This window comes from Otolemur garnettii, unplaced genomic scaffold, assembly GCF_000181295.1.
Source record: "Otolemur garnettii isolate 467f Iridium unplaced genomic scaffold, OtoGar3 scaffold00021, whole genome shotgun sequence".
NCBI classification, from domain to species: Eukaryota; Metazoa; Chordata; class Mammalia; order Primates; family Galagidae; genus Otolemur; species Otolemur garnettii.
This window is the reverse complement of record NW_003852416.1, coordinates 4795876-4811037: the sequence shown is the minus strand read 5'-3', so window position 1 is coordinate 4811037 and position 15162 is coordinate 4795876. Positions and strand designations below refer to the sequence as shown.

At 36.7% G+C, this 15162-nt stretch overlaps 1 protein-coding gene across 1 annotated transcript in view; it reads right to left on the bottom strand.

The window, feature by feature from the left end:
- Positions 1 to 15162, bottom strand: part of PDZD8 (PDZ domain containing 8) — a 101027-nt gene that overhangs the window by 72686 nt on the left and 13179 nt on the right. The window lies entirely within an intron of this gene.

Below are 15162 nucleotides of genomic sequence, written 5' to 3'. Positions count from 1 at the left end.
ATAACAACTGGTGCTAGTGGGCAAAGGACATGTGTCAATGAACAGCAAGTTTTCTATCTCCAGCAATATTTTGGCAAAGGTCAGATGAAGATTTATCCCGAAGGGATAGTGCTATGAAAAGATCATAAAATTCAGAATCATATACGCGAAGATTGTAGTCCCAACTTCATCACTTACAAAGCAGGTGATTTCAGCAAAGCTTTTCATCCCCTTGAACTTCGAATTTTTGTTCAAAAAAGGGAGAGGATAATAAATGCTTTTTGTTACCTATGAGAGCATGAAGTAAGATTAATTGATAAACCAGCTCTTTTTCTATAGGGCACCACATAAATGTTATATGCTAATCATAAAAAGAATTCTTAAAACTTTAAGGAAGATATAACCAAATTACCTTTGATGTACCTTCCAACTCAGTCTTAAATACACACCCATATATTGAGACTTCAATTATAGTATTTATAAAATACTCTAAGATTTTAAGAAAAAAATTCTTTTTTCTTCAAGCACCTTTTTATGAAGCTCAATGATATGAATTTTATTAATCAATGAATAGGAGAAATGAAAAAGAATTCTTAAGATATTAATCTAGGCCAACCTCTGTATTTTCTATAAGAAAACAAAGGCCTGAAAAGTGAAGTGACTTGCCTATACAACTAGTTATTAGCAGACCTAGACCCATCCTTGGAACTAACCTTGACCCCAACTTCTTTGCATACCTACAAAAACACCTACCTAGCATTTATATGCCATGCATTATTCAAAGAGTTTTACATGTATTAGTAATCATTTCATTCTCAAAACATGCATTTAAGAGTATTCTTAAAAAAGCAAGGAAATAAAAATAACCAAAAAGATTTAAAAGTTTGTAATTGACAAAAATTATATATATCTATCATGTACAATATGCTTTAAATATGTATACATGTGGAATGACCAGATGGAGCTATTTACCTAAGTATTACCTTGCATACTTATTTTTTTGTGGTGAAGACGCTTACAATCTACTCTCCTGGCAATTTTCAAGAATATAATTATTAGCTATAGTCACCATATTGTACAAGAGATTTCATGAACTTATCTCTCCTATTTAAACGGAAACTTGTATCCTTTGATGAACATCTCCCCTGCTGTCCTGTACATCCCCCAGCCCCTTGTATTACCATTCTACCCTCTAACTTCTGTATGTTCAATTGTTTTAGATTTCACATATTAAGTAAGATCATAGAGTATTTGTCTTCTGAACTTGGCTTATTTCATGAAACACAATGTCTTCCAGTTCATTCATGTCACAAATGACAGGATTTCCTTCTTTTTAAAGGCTGTACAGTATTCCATTGTGTATGTATACCACAATTTCTTTATACATTAATCCATTAATGAACAGTTAGGATGGCTCTATACTTTGGCTTGTGAGTGAAATGCTACAATAAAAACGGGAGTACAAATATCTCTCCAACACGTTGATCTCTTTTCCTTTGAAGATATATATATACACACATATATATATTCATACATACACACTCAGAAATGGGAGTGAATTATACTGTTAGTTCCATTTTTAACTTCTTTGAGGAATCTCCAGACTCTCTTCCATAACAGCTGTACTAATTTACATTCCCATGAAGAGTGCGCAGGGTTTCCTTTTCTCCACATCCTTACCTGACAATGTTTCTACAAATAAATTTTTTTAGAGGAAGAATTACTGGCTCAAGGAGAACACACAAGTTGAATCTGTCCTCTTAAAAAATTGGAATGCTTTTAAAAAGTCATTATTAGAAATGTATGAGCACACATCCATTAGAATGACTAAAATTAAAAAGAATGACCATACCAAGTTTTGGCAAGGATGTAGGGCAACTGGAATTCTCATATACTGTGGGGTGAAATGTAAAATGACAGAACTCCTTTGGAAAAAATTTTGGTAGTTTCTTAAGTTAAATATACACCTACCAAACTAGTCATTCCACTCCTATATATTTACATGATAATGAAAACATACGCTCACACAAAGGTTTGTGCATGAATACTTAAAGGAGCTTTATCTGTAATAGCCAAGAATCAGAAACAACCGAAATAGCTATTAGCAGATGACTGGATAAATGAATAGTATATCCACACAATGCAATACCACTCAATGATAAAAAGGAATATATAACTGATGCTCATAACAATATGGATAAATCTCAATATCACTGTTGAAAGAAAAAAGTCAGACCACCTCACAAAGAAAGGGTACATACTGTGTAATTCTACATATATAAAATTCTTGAAAATACTAGCAATAGAAAATAATCAGTGACTATGTGAAGATGGGAGTGGAAGAAGGCACAAGGATTATAAAGAGGCACAAGAAAACTTTTAGGTGCAGTGAAGTGCTGGTGATCTTGACTGATGTGAGGTTTCACATGTGTATACAGTTTATTGTATACCCATTATACTTCAGTAAGATTATTCTTTTAAACAACAGAATTTAGTACCTAATAAATCCTAAAACAATGCTCTTTTTCCTAAAACACATTTCCTAATGTATATCTGTGTTACATATCTTGTATAAGTTCTGTAAAATATCTCACTGTTAATGGTTTATACAAAGTCGATTTTAGTGTTAATCATGGGCTTTCTAAGTTACGTTACATATCTAACATCTAAGACTTTAAAAATAGTGTTTCTTATCTTCCAAATTATTGTCTTTGTTATGATGCTGAGTAAAATATAAACAACTCATTAAAGTTGTTTATTAATTCTATTGATACCATCTTGCAGTCTTAGAAGGAAGGGAAACAGTAATAATGGCAATAACCCAACTATCGCAATTGGACGTTTCTCAAATTTTCTCATCCCATTCCTCTAAGACAGACCTGTATTTGTCACATTTCAGAGGGAGAGAGGTGAACAAGCCCATGTGATTAAAAGGTCAACTAATTTCTGTCCTAGTAAAAATCCATACTAGTTCATCATAAGAAACTCTCCAAAATAGTCATTTATGACAATATACCCTGACATTTTCTAATTTGGGGATTAAAAGAATGATTCTAAGCTAGATGTTAAATAGCCATTAATTTTTTAAGGTATGATTATAGAATTGTGCTTTTTAAAAAGAAGCAGATATATTAATAGCATGTCTACAAGTTGTTTCAAAATAATCAGGGGAATGGTATGTGGTGAGACAAAGATGATCAGAAATGGCTGCAAGTTAATGACTGGCCATGAATGGGGGCAACGTAAGTTGTTCACTGAACTGTTGACTTTTGTCTAAGTGAAATTTTCCAGAATGAAGAATTAGAAGAAGTTTGCTCTGTATACTAACCCTCTTGGTTTCTGTCTTCCTTTTCCTTTCTCTTTCTATACTTTGCCTTAGCAACATCGTTTGCTCTCACCCCTTTTATCATAGCTCCAATAGTGACACCAGCCTAAAAATGAATTAAACACCTTTTCTTCAAACTTATCCCTACTCTCCTCTTTCTTCATACTGGCATGTCGGTGCCCCTATGTCATGCCAACGCCATGTGAAGGAGACAGCCGGAACACAGATTGAAAGTACAAGCCTCCAAGAGGTGAGGCTCCCCATAGGTGCAGGAGAGCTCCTACTAAACTCCATGTGGCCTTTTACTGAAACAGTATACAACAGGTGTGGGGCCCACATACAAGGACTACGTGCTTAATGATCACTACATGCTCTTTCCCCATGGGCTCCACTCCCACCGTGATGCACCACAAATGTTCAAAGTCCAACAAAGTGACAACCTGGTTGTCAACAAGCAACTGATCTTATCTTGTTAGAGCACTCAGTTGCTTGAGGGTTTGTCTCTAGGCTGCAAAACATCTCCATGCTGGCCAGGAGATTGTCCCACTCCCAAAGCCTCCCTCAAGAACTGGTTACCATTCCTATAAGCATGGCACTCTATCTCCTATATATCATCCTCTTCTGTTTAAGATATTCTTGTGCAGGGTAAGGGAGAAAACCGCAGTTCTCTGTTTCATCTGTTCTTCTCATCGAGCTGTTCTCCTTCTGCTAGCCAAAGGAACAAAAAGCACAAAATAACAAAATTACACCAATGAGGGCCTTCACAGAAGAAAAGGGAGAGAGGTTAGCCATACTGTTGAAAATGTTTAGAATTTCAATTTTTGTGACAGAATACACTCTTCAGGTGAATAGGGGTGAGAAGACTGAGGATTGCTTCCAAAGATGATGATGTGCTGCTCCAGCCAGTCACAGAGACATGCCTCCTCCCTGCCAAACAATATAGGAATGGTTGGCCATAGTAATAATATTGATCTTACGCATTTCATCACCTGTCTGTTTTGGGCTGACCCATGGGGTCCTTAATCAATGACGCTTCCATAGTAAGTATTAACCAATGTCTAAGATCTTACAGACTGGAATATCAAGTGGGGAAAGGGTAGTGTCAATGAGCTCATACCCCTTCCAAGCTGAAGTCTGGAGGAGCAGCAAGGGGAAGATGAGGGATATAGGTTTAATAAGCAAAATTCTCTCACCTTCGCTGATGCCAGTGCAATTATTGCCAGGTACAGGAAGTTTGCTGTTAGAGGTTTGTGTCACCAAATCCCTGCCTGCTAATCACTACAAAAACTGGCTGCTTTGTTCATGATCTTGCTAGAGCCCAGAGGATGCACGCTGAGCTCACCCGGGCCTAGAGAATGGGGGGCTGAGTGATGGAACCCCATTATCAATCCTCCCTCTCCAAACAGAAGCTCCAATGGCTGTTAGGGAAAAGGGATGCTGGCTGCTCCAAACTACTTCGTGCTGAGAATGGATGGGGTTATTGGAGGGGGAGCAGTTAGAGGTTTTTCAGAGGCGGCTAATCAGGGTTCACTGCATATGAAAATCTGGGTTGATAATTTGGAATAAAATGTTAGGGTATTCTTCCCATGTTACCGAGGCCCAGGAAACTGAGGTTCCCTTTTCAGACTGGAATGAGGGAACCCTGTATCAATAGAAGGGATTAATGAAGACAGATCTATCAAAGTGCTGACGAGGTCTCTTGCTCATGTCGAAGTTTGATCCAGCATGCAGGCAGCCATTGCTTTTCTTGTTGTTCTGTAACAATATGAGCAAAACCTCGACCCCAATGTAGCAAGTAACCAGGTTCCCATTCAGACATATCACATTTTTTATAAAAAATGGGTTGTTTTATTTGAGAAGGTGGTGATTGGGTAAGAAATGTCCAGTGACATTCAGCAGCTGTATTTCCATCATTGTTGAGATTCAAAAAATTAAGGGTGAACAGAGCTCTAGTATGAATATATCTAGGACTATTAATCAAGGGGAGTAATTTCCCCCTTTCTGTGTAAGTAACATATCTTTTCCTAGCAATAACCCAACAGAGTCTGGGGGAACAGGACCGCATATTTCTGTTCTTAATTTCTTTATCCCCATGTTGGGAAATAAAAGAACATTATCACATGCTGGTAAATCTAAAGTGGCACTATCTGGGGTGATGTGCAAAAGGGATTGGACTGGATGAAGTTTTTGGTAAGTAGGTAGATCCCCATATCCACATATTTTGCCCATATTTGCCCAACCCTGGGCCCAACTGATAGTTTCCCTGCTGTAAAGGTGTTCCATGCTTATAGAATTCAAAACAGCATTCATTTGCCCAATGGAACCCCTTTTTACACCTGGGGCATACACCTGGGGGTTTATATACTCCTTGTTTCTTTTGATTACTGAATGAAAGATTACCATTCCCATTGGCATTTTAATTGCTATTCCTTTTCCAACGTTTTTTTCTCGGAAGGCCTAGCTTCCTACATTTATAGCATTTAACAAGATTTGGTTTGAACCTATCTTTTAGGGCAGCAGCAAGAAGATTAGCCTTATACGGTTCAGTTCCTACATCAAAGCATGCTTGTATATATTCTTCTAGGGGAGCATTTTGTGCCCTCAGAGGACGCAAAACCCTTTGACACCCTGAATTAGCATTCTCAAATGCTAAGGTTTGGAAAGGCATATCTCTTAAGTTACGCCTGAGCAACAACTTTATCCATTACAGTTTTTAATCAAGCTAAAAAGTGAGTATAAGGGTCATTTCCAGATTACCTTAATGAAAGATTTAGGGGCATCTCCAGGAGCCTGAACCTTTTCCCAGGCTTGAAGACAGCACAACTTTGTTTGTACTATAGTGATATCATCATATTGGATTTGCCTCGTAATCCCCATCCACTGACCAGAACCAGTGAGCTGGTCTGAAGTTATAGGAACATTCCTCTGCTGGTTCTGGTGACTCATTAAGTCAGCTTCCTCCTTCTGCCAAGTCTTAAATTGTAAATATTGTCCAGATTCAAGAATAGTTCTGGCTATCATATCCCAATCATAAGGAATAAGTCACTGCTCTTGTGCAAGTCCCTGCAATATGACTCTAGAAAACAGGGACTGTATGCCATACTGTCTTACAGCCTGTTTTAAATCTTTTAGAGTCTTAGAAGTGATCATATGGTGATTAAAGTGTTGGCCCCCTTGAGGCTATTGAGGACTAAGAGGGATATCAGTAACTGTAACAGGAAAAAGTCCTGAAGTATCTTCAAAAGTAAAGCCAACTGTTTGTTGACCTTCTAGCAGAACTTTCATAACCGAAGTTGTGGGGGAACTATCTTCATGGGGAGTGCTGAGGGCAGTGCTGGTCTTCTAACTGTTAAATCTGAGTTGTCATAATAGTTATTAAGGTATCTCCTTGTTTATTAGTATTTGTATCACGTATTTCCTCTTCTGCAGAGGAACCAGAAGAACTCTCATAAGTGTCATTCTTTAAAATTACGCTGTTTATTATCCTACTCCTCACCGCTGGGTGAAGGTGGCAATGGATGAGAGGACACAGGGTCTATAGACTCGCATCCTCTCACATCAATCAGTTTCAAATTGCTGTGACTCTATGGTTGAGAAATTACCCATTGTTTACCCTTTATTGTTTGCCAAAAGTTTCACTTACTCCAAGTGTCATACCCCTTTGGTCCCTTTCTTAATGTTTGCCAAAGGTCTCATTTACTCTGAGTGTTGTACCCCTTTGGCCTGCAACCTGCTGGAGGGGGAATTATCCCTTGCTTCCCCGTAATCTTCCTCTTGTTGTTTGCTGAAGGTTTCACTTGCCTGGAGTGTAGTTCCCCCTTTTGGTCCCAGACCTGGTCCACATCCTGCTGACTACGCCACCTGTTGGTGCCGCTATGTTACACCAACACCATGTGCAGGAAACAGCCGATTCATGGATTGAAAAGTACGAGCTTTCAAGAGGTGAGGCTCCCCATAGGTGCAGGAGAGCCCTGACTAATCTCTGCCATGGGCATTTATTGAAATGATATACAACAGGTGTGGGAGACCCACGTACAAGGACTAGGTGATTAATGATCGCTACATGCTCTTTCCCCACAGGCTTGACTCCACCCTGATGCACCACAAATGTTCAAAGTCCAACACCTGGTTGTCAATACACGACCGATCTTATCTTGTTAGAGCACTCAGTTGCTTGAGGGTTTGTCTCTAGGTTGCAAAATATCTCCATGCCGGCCAGGAGATTGTCCTGTTCCAAAAGCCTCCCTCAAGAACCGGTGACCATTCCTGTAAGCGTGGTGCTCAGTCTTCTACATTGGCAACCACAAATTTCAAAGACACTTCCTCCCCTTCTCACAACCCTCTTCCCCTCCATCCTTTTACCTTAAAATGTCTTTCCTATGTTCTAGGTTTTTCATTGGCCTACTTCGAGTTTCTCTTGATTACTTAGACTTGGGAATTCTGAAATTATCATTCCTTTTATTTCAAAGAGTATATTTTAATCAAAAACAATGCTATCTTTTTGCTGTTGTTTAAATAAAAAGCTACCTCACAGAACTATTAAAAAGATTTAGAGTTCTGGTGGTGCCAGCCACATACACTGAGGCTGGCAGGTTCAAACCCAGGCTGGGCCAGCTAAAAGCAACAATGACAACTGCAACAGAAAAACAGCTGGGCATTGTGGTGGGTGCCTATAGTCCCAGCTACTCGGGAGGCTGAGGCAAGAGAATGGCTTAAGTCCAAGAGTTTGAAGTTGCTGTGAGCTGTGACACCAAAGCACTCTATCCAGGGCAAAATAGCAAAATTCTGTCTCAAGAAAAAAAAAAAAAAGAAAGAAGGACAAAGAAAAGATTTAGAGTTCATACACATGCAGCACCTCATACTGCTCCCAGCATGTAACACCAGAAATTCTGGTGTTCTTCCCTTCTCTATGCTCAATTTTCATCAAACTGGCTATTTTATTTGAATTCCTAAAGATACCTTACAACATCTTGATTCTGTCCCTTTGTGTTTTCTTCTACCTACAATGCACTTCCCATCTCCCTGTGTCTAAGCTAAATATTCTTTAACAAATTAAAAAGCATCTCATCTCTTCAACAAATAGGCTTACTTGAAATAGAAAGATCAATCAAATTTAGACACTTGGAGAATATAGTCAAGTTTCAGGCTCAGGAATGCACACACCACTACATCCTCTCTAAGGAAGAAAGAAGAACAAGCAGCTATAAATAGGCAATTGAGAGTCCAATAAGGTTTTTGCCTTTCAGTCTTGACAGTCTTGGCTCTCTTACATTAGAAACCAGCAAATACAAGTATTTTCCTAGTTCTCCTCAACCAAATATATAAACTAGATAAATCAAGGAATGATCATTTTCAAAATGTTTATTCATTTATATGCCTGTGAGGCAGTACTCCTTCAGAAAATGAGCATCCCCCTGCTATATTAAAAAATATAATTTTCAAAACCTCAGTCATAACTTGTATGGTACACATTATAATGTAAACTATGGCACATTAATACAAAAGTATAAGCCAGAAAGAAAACAAAGTACAACTGGTTCAAAATACTCTTAAATTTTCTGTATTAATAAACCATGCACCTAATTTCAAATTTTCTATTTTATTTAGACATTTCAAATGATATGGTATTAAAAGGGCAATTTGTACACCAAGGTCCTCCACTTACCAAGGCTAGAACTACTATATTATTTCAGTACCTGCTAACCACTCTGATTTCATCATACCTACCCCCCACACCCTACAGGTAAGTTCCATTTCATATTAACTCCTTTGAAGTTATACTTCAAAGTCACCTCTCCTCTCTGTAGCCTGTCCCTCTCCTTTACCATCTGGTAATGGCTTTCTCACCAGTGTTCTAAAAGCAGTTTATATACATTTCTATTAAGCTACTAATCTCCCTGTTTACATGTCTGTCTCTTTCTAGCTCTCTCTATACCAGCCCCACCTCTCAACTAAATTGTGAGTTGCCTGAAAAAGTAACTTACATGATAGGGAATAGAGAGCAGTGGTTAAGAGGAGACTGGAGCCAGACAACTTGGCTCAAAATCTGTTGTGCCACTTCCTAGCAATATGACCCGGAGCAAACTTTGTCTTTAAGCCTCAGATTCCTCATTTGCAAAAGGTATATAATAATTACATCTATCTCACAGTGCTGCTCTAACGATTACATAGAATAACAAAAAGCATTAGCATCATGCCAACAAACAATAAATATTAATCATTATTAGTTTAGCTTAAATTCTTGGTATTAAACGAAATATCTAACACATAAATTGGCATTTAATATATATCCACTGAAATAAAGAAGGATATGAAATACAGCTTAAGATGTCATAATTTTTCATTATACTAAGATAGTTGAACTTTTCTGAAAATCTTCAGAAGTTTGTAGAAGAAACTATATAAAGGCTTTGTTGGTCTGCTCTATTGTAATAACTGTGGTCATACTTTTAAATCTCAAGCTATAATATGCATGTTTTTCTCTTTTCCAAGAACACAGGAGCCTTAAGTCTTGGAGAAGATAGAATTTGGATCTCATTCATCTTTACTCACTATAATAATAAGACGATAATCAATAAAAATGAATGAAACCCAGTTCCTAGTTTAATTTATAAACTACTGATTGGTTCATTCCCTTTCATTCCTTGTTTTCTTATAATCAACTGAGAATTTCCTGTGGATTCTATTTTCAGAGGCAATTGTGTCAAATCTGGAATTACCTAATATTTAATATAATTTTCCACCTTATCATTTAATGTTTTAAAAAGGCCAAATTTGATTTGAAGACTGTCATTAAAATTCAAAAAACTAAAATAAAATACTTACAATCACTTATTCTACAGGACATTCAATATGAAAGATAATTCCATAAGTACCCAATAATTTAAATCCCTTCATTTTAGTGACAAGAATATTAGGAACTAAAGAGATCTGAGATATGCCTGAGATCTTGCTGTAGACCTAAGCTGTAGACCTGAGTCTAAAAACACAGATACACTGACATCCAGGTCAGAACTCTTTTAGGAATGAAGTTATATTTAAACATACCAGACTGACAATGTCATCCATTTTTGGCAGAAGCTATGTAATTCTTATTCTTAACTGCATTTATAAAAGCTAAATTAGGCTGGTGTGCTAACAGAATAATATGTACTCTACCACTAAGGTAGGTATCCTAATCTGAGAGGGGTAAGAGGGAAAAAACCAAAGAGGAACAAAAGGGAAAAAGAAAAATTAAAAATAACTCAGATAGCTTTTAAGTCATAAGGGGTTCTTACTAAGATTACTGTCTGTATAAAAAATGAGTTCATGTTGACCTCATTTGGGGTTTTAGAGTACTCTCTGCCCTCCTATTCCATGATTTAAAATCCTTTAATCTTTAAAAAATTCAAGTATTTTAAATATAACATTATTTTGACTTATAACTTTTCACAGAGACTTAAACTTTCTTCTAATACAAGCAATAAAACAGTAAAATGATTAAAAGAAAATAAAAGAATGCATTCAAACTCTTTAATTTACAAAATTGAAATAAAATATAGGAAAATACTTATGCTAAACTGTTACATAGAAAATCAGAAAACATTGTTGAAAACAGAATGATCACAAGCAAACCAAAAAAGTCTATGTTTAAAACAGCCTGCAGGACCATGAAAATTTAAATACTAACTGGGTATTTAATGATATCAGATACTACTGTTAAAATGTATTTCTTACCTAATTTATCTTATATCTATTCTTATCTTTAGGTATACACAGGTCAGACAATTAAGTTCACATTTTTTTCTAGGAACTTAATTGTTAGACCTCTTATAAGGACAGCTCTGATGGCTATTTCAGAAAGAGTTCCAAAATTGCTTTGAAGGGTGGGCTAGACGATGGCATTGGTGCATAGCATCCCAAGGGGAGCACTTCAAAGGTAATTGTAGTAACATTCAGCAATGAGGTATGTAGCACTTTTTTTAGGATGAGTTTGCTAACTCAAATGTCCAATCTTGCATTTAGTATATATAGACAAAATATGTGGAATTTGCTTCAAAATAATACACAGGATTTGAGAAGAGAAGAGTTAGAGGTAAAATAGGACTGGATATTAGTTGACAACTGGTAAAGTTGGGTGATAGGTAAATGAGTGTTCATCCTACTATTCTTTGAACTGTATGAAATTTGTCATAATAAAAAGTCAAATTTTAAAAGTTCCTTGTTAATCTATACACTGAATATGGTTTTAAAAAAAATGAGTTCTGTAATCTCAGAGACCTGGGTTTCAATTTAAGTAACTCATTTAATCTTTTGAACCTCTTATTCACTTATAATTGAAATATGGCTCTTACTGTATTACTATGAGCATTTATTTTTCATTTATTTTTTTTTTTTTTTGCAGTTTTTGGCCGGGGCTGGGTTTGAACCTGCCACCTCCGGCATATGGGGCCAGTGCCCTACTCCTTTGAGCCATAGGTGCTGTCCTACTATGAGCATTTAATAGGCAATATACATATAAAATGCACAGTACTGTCTTGGCCCAAAGTAGAATAAACTTAGTCACCATTCTTCCCCTTTCCTTTCTTCCATCTTCTTTTATAGACTACAGAACAGTTCTTTACTAACTGCTTACCCTTAATCCTCACTGCTGCATTTCATACTGACTTTTAATATCCATCAGCCCTGATCCTTTTCTTCCTTCTGATTTTCTTATTCATCCCTTACTTCTCAGTTTCTTTTTGACAAGACAGTTTAATGCAGCGCTAAACACACAGGCTTTACAATCAACACTTGGTCTTGAATTTTGGCACTAACACATACTAGCTTTGAAAACTTAGTAAAGTTACTTCACCTCTGCGACCCTCAGTCTCTTCAACTATCAAAGTTAGATAATAGCACCTACAGTTTGTATAACTTTATGTATGAATTAGATGAGAAATTTCTCATAAAGCATTTGGCACAGTGAAGTGCTCTAAAAATAAATCCTATCAAATTCCTATTGACCTATACTAAGGTCACACAGCACACATCTGTTCTTCCCTTCTACAAGGAACCATTTCAGGGCTCAGCAATCACCATGAATGATATTCTAGCTCACAGGTGTTTGTCTTCCTCAAGCTTCACATTCCACATGGCCATGATTTCAGTCCCCATTGTAGTTAATTTTTTCAAAAGTTGTGTCATTTGTAATATCTACTTGTAAATACAAAAGAACAAATTAATAATAGTATGCCTATGTTAGATATCACCTTTCTAATTCTGCATAATTGAGTTTTATAAATAAGCTTAAACTTAGAATATATTAAAAAACTGACTTAAGGAAAAGCAAAGAGAATGTTTCTATTAATGGAAGTCCATACTATCCTTGGGGCAATGATTTTAATTTCTATACTCCTATGGAGAAAAAAGTACCCGTGAATACTGTATTTTGCCATGTATATTGTGCACTTTTTTTGCCCAACTTTTTGAAGGAAAAATATGGATGTGCCTTATACATGGGTAGTGAAAAAGACTATTTCTTTTCTGAAAGTTTGAGCCAAAACCCGAGTGCACACTATACATGGGGGTGCATTATACACAACAAAATATGGCAGTTAGGAAACAAATAAGAACAAGCATAACAAATACCATTATAAAAAAAAAAGCTTCTCCCAATTCATCCATATTTACTTTACCTAATAAGAAATGCCTGTTTTTATCTAAGCTCCTAATTCTGCACAGAATGATCAAGATCGAAGGTGCCTCACACGATTTTCCAAAATGGTTTTATAAATGCTGAACAAAAGAGTGATAATTGAGGCTACAGGTCCCTCATAATAGAACTCAAATAGCTGGTGACTCAAAGGTGAGTCAGTTAACGGATACCCTATGCACAAGAGAGATACAGTATCAAATGAGATCAGTTGCTGAGGGAACCAAAGTAATTCTCTAGACCATGTCTGACATATCTCATATCTTTTTATGTTCATCACAACCCACAATATGAAGATCCCTTACCATAGCCCATGAACAATTAAATAGAAATTCTCAGCTTTTAGAGTTAAAAATGGGCAGATTCAAATTCCTATTTTCTCCTGTTCTTCTCTGCTATCTCTCCCCAACACATACCTTTGAATGAGAATATAAAAATTAACACTTGATACATTTCTAGCACTCTGTAAATTATGTGCTCTTTCATACATATCCTTGCTTCTCACAACTTTAACAATAAACACAGTAGAAATCTTATTTTATATGTGAGGAAACTAAGGCTGAAGAAGTTCAACAAGCTTGTTTGTGATCACAAAGTAAATGGTATAATCAAAATGGCAACAGATCCACTCACCCATGTGTGACCTACAACACCAAGGTGTCCAAGCAATACTAGACAGCTACTGAAAATCAGTATGTACCTAATACTTACTAAAGCTAACTGGGAAAGTAAAGCGATAGAGGCAGCTCCTTTACATATGGTAAAAACAAACTTCAGGTCAGACAAGGCATTCACATACATTTTGTTCACAGGACCCCTACACACTTTTGGAAATTACCGAGGATCCCAAAGACCATTTATGTGGGTTTTGTCTACTAACATTTCCCTATTAGAAATTTAAAATGATACCATTTGAAAACTTAAGAATCTACAAGCTCATTTCCATTAACTGTCAGGGTGATAATGTCATCACAACATCTAGACTTCTGGAAATCTCCATGATATACTTGTGAGAGAATGAAAGTGAGAATGGCAGATAATATTTTTGTGAGGAAGGCAGATAATATTTTTTGTATAATTATAAGAATAGTTTTGACTCAGTAAATGTCTTAGAACTCAAAGGCTCCCTAAACCACACTTTGAAAATCACTGCGTCAAACTGCAATAACTCTTAGTTATGGCAATACATTTTAAATTTTAAAATGTAAACTGTTTCTTACTATTATTTAAAACAAACAAACAGGCTCGGCGCCTACAGCTCAAGCAGCTAGGGAACCAGTCACATACACCAGAGGTGGCAGGTTCGAATCCAGCCTGGGCCTGCCAAATAACAATGACAACTACAACCAAAAAATAGCCGGGCGTAGTGGCGGGCATCTGTAGTCCCAGCTACTTGGGAGGCTGAGGCAAGAGAATCGCTTAAGCCCAAGAGTTGGAGATTGCTGTGCGCTGTGATGCCACAGCACTCTACCCAGGGCAACAGCTTGAGACTCTGTCTCAAAATAAATAAATAAATATAAATAAAACAAACAAACACACAAACAAAACTTGAGAGAAAGACTGCTTAGTATTAACTCTCTCCCCAGTGCATTGTGCCCTGGACAAAGATAGCATTAAGCATTTACTGAATAAACCGAATTGCTTCTAAAGTCTTGTGAATTAGGGGAGAAAAAACATTTTAAGCCCCCCTCCCCTTAAAATTACCACCTCCCCAGTATAGTAAAGACATGAACAATGAAAGGCATAAAATAGAAGTCTGGTCCTCATAGTTTAGCTAGTAAGAGGTATCAAACAGACAAGAACTTGATTCTAAATGTGAAGGAACAACAAGAGATCTGAACAAAAGAAATGAGAAGAAAGTTAACACAGCCTTCCCTGCCAGTGGGTTCTGTATTTGCGATTCAACCAATCCCTGACAGAAAATTCCCCCTTCTCCAAAAAAGGATGGTGTGTTGAATGTATATAGACCTTGTGTTCTTCTCATTATTCCCTGAACAATACAGTGTGCAATTATTATTATTATTTTATTGAATGGTAACTATGTACATTAATGCACTTCTGGGGTACAGTGTGGGGTTTTCACATGCAATCCGAAATACTTCCATCAAACTGGTCAACACAGCCTTCATGTCATTTTCTCAGTTATTGTTTTAAAACGTTCACATTCTACTCTTAGAAAGATTCA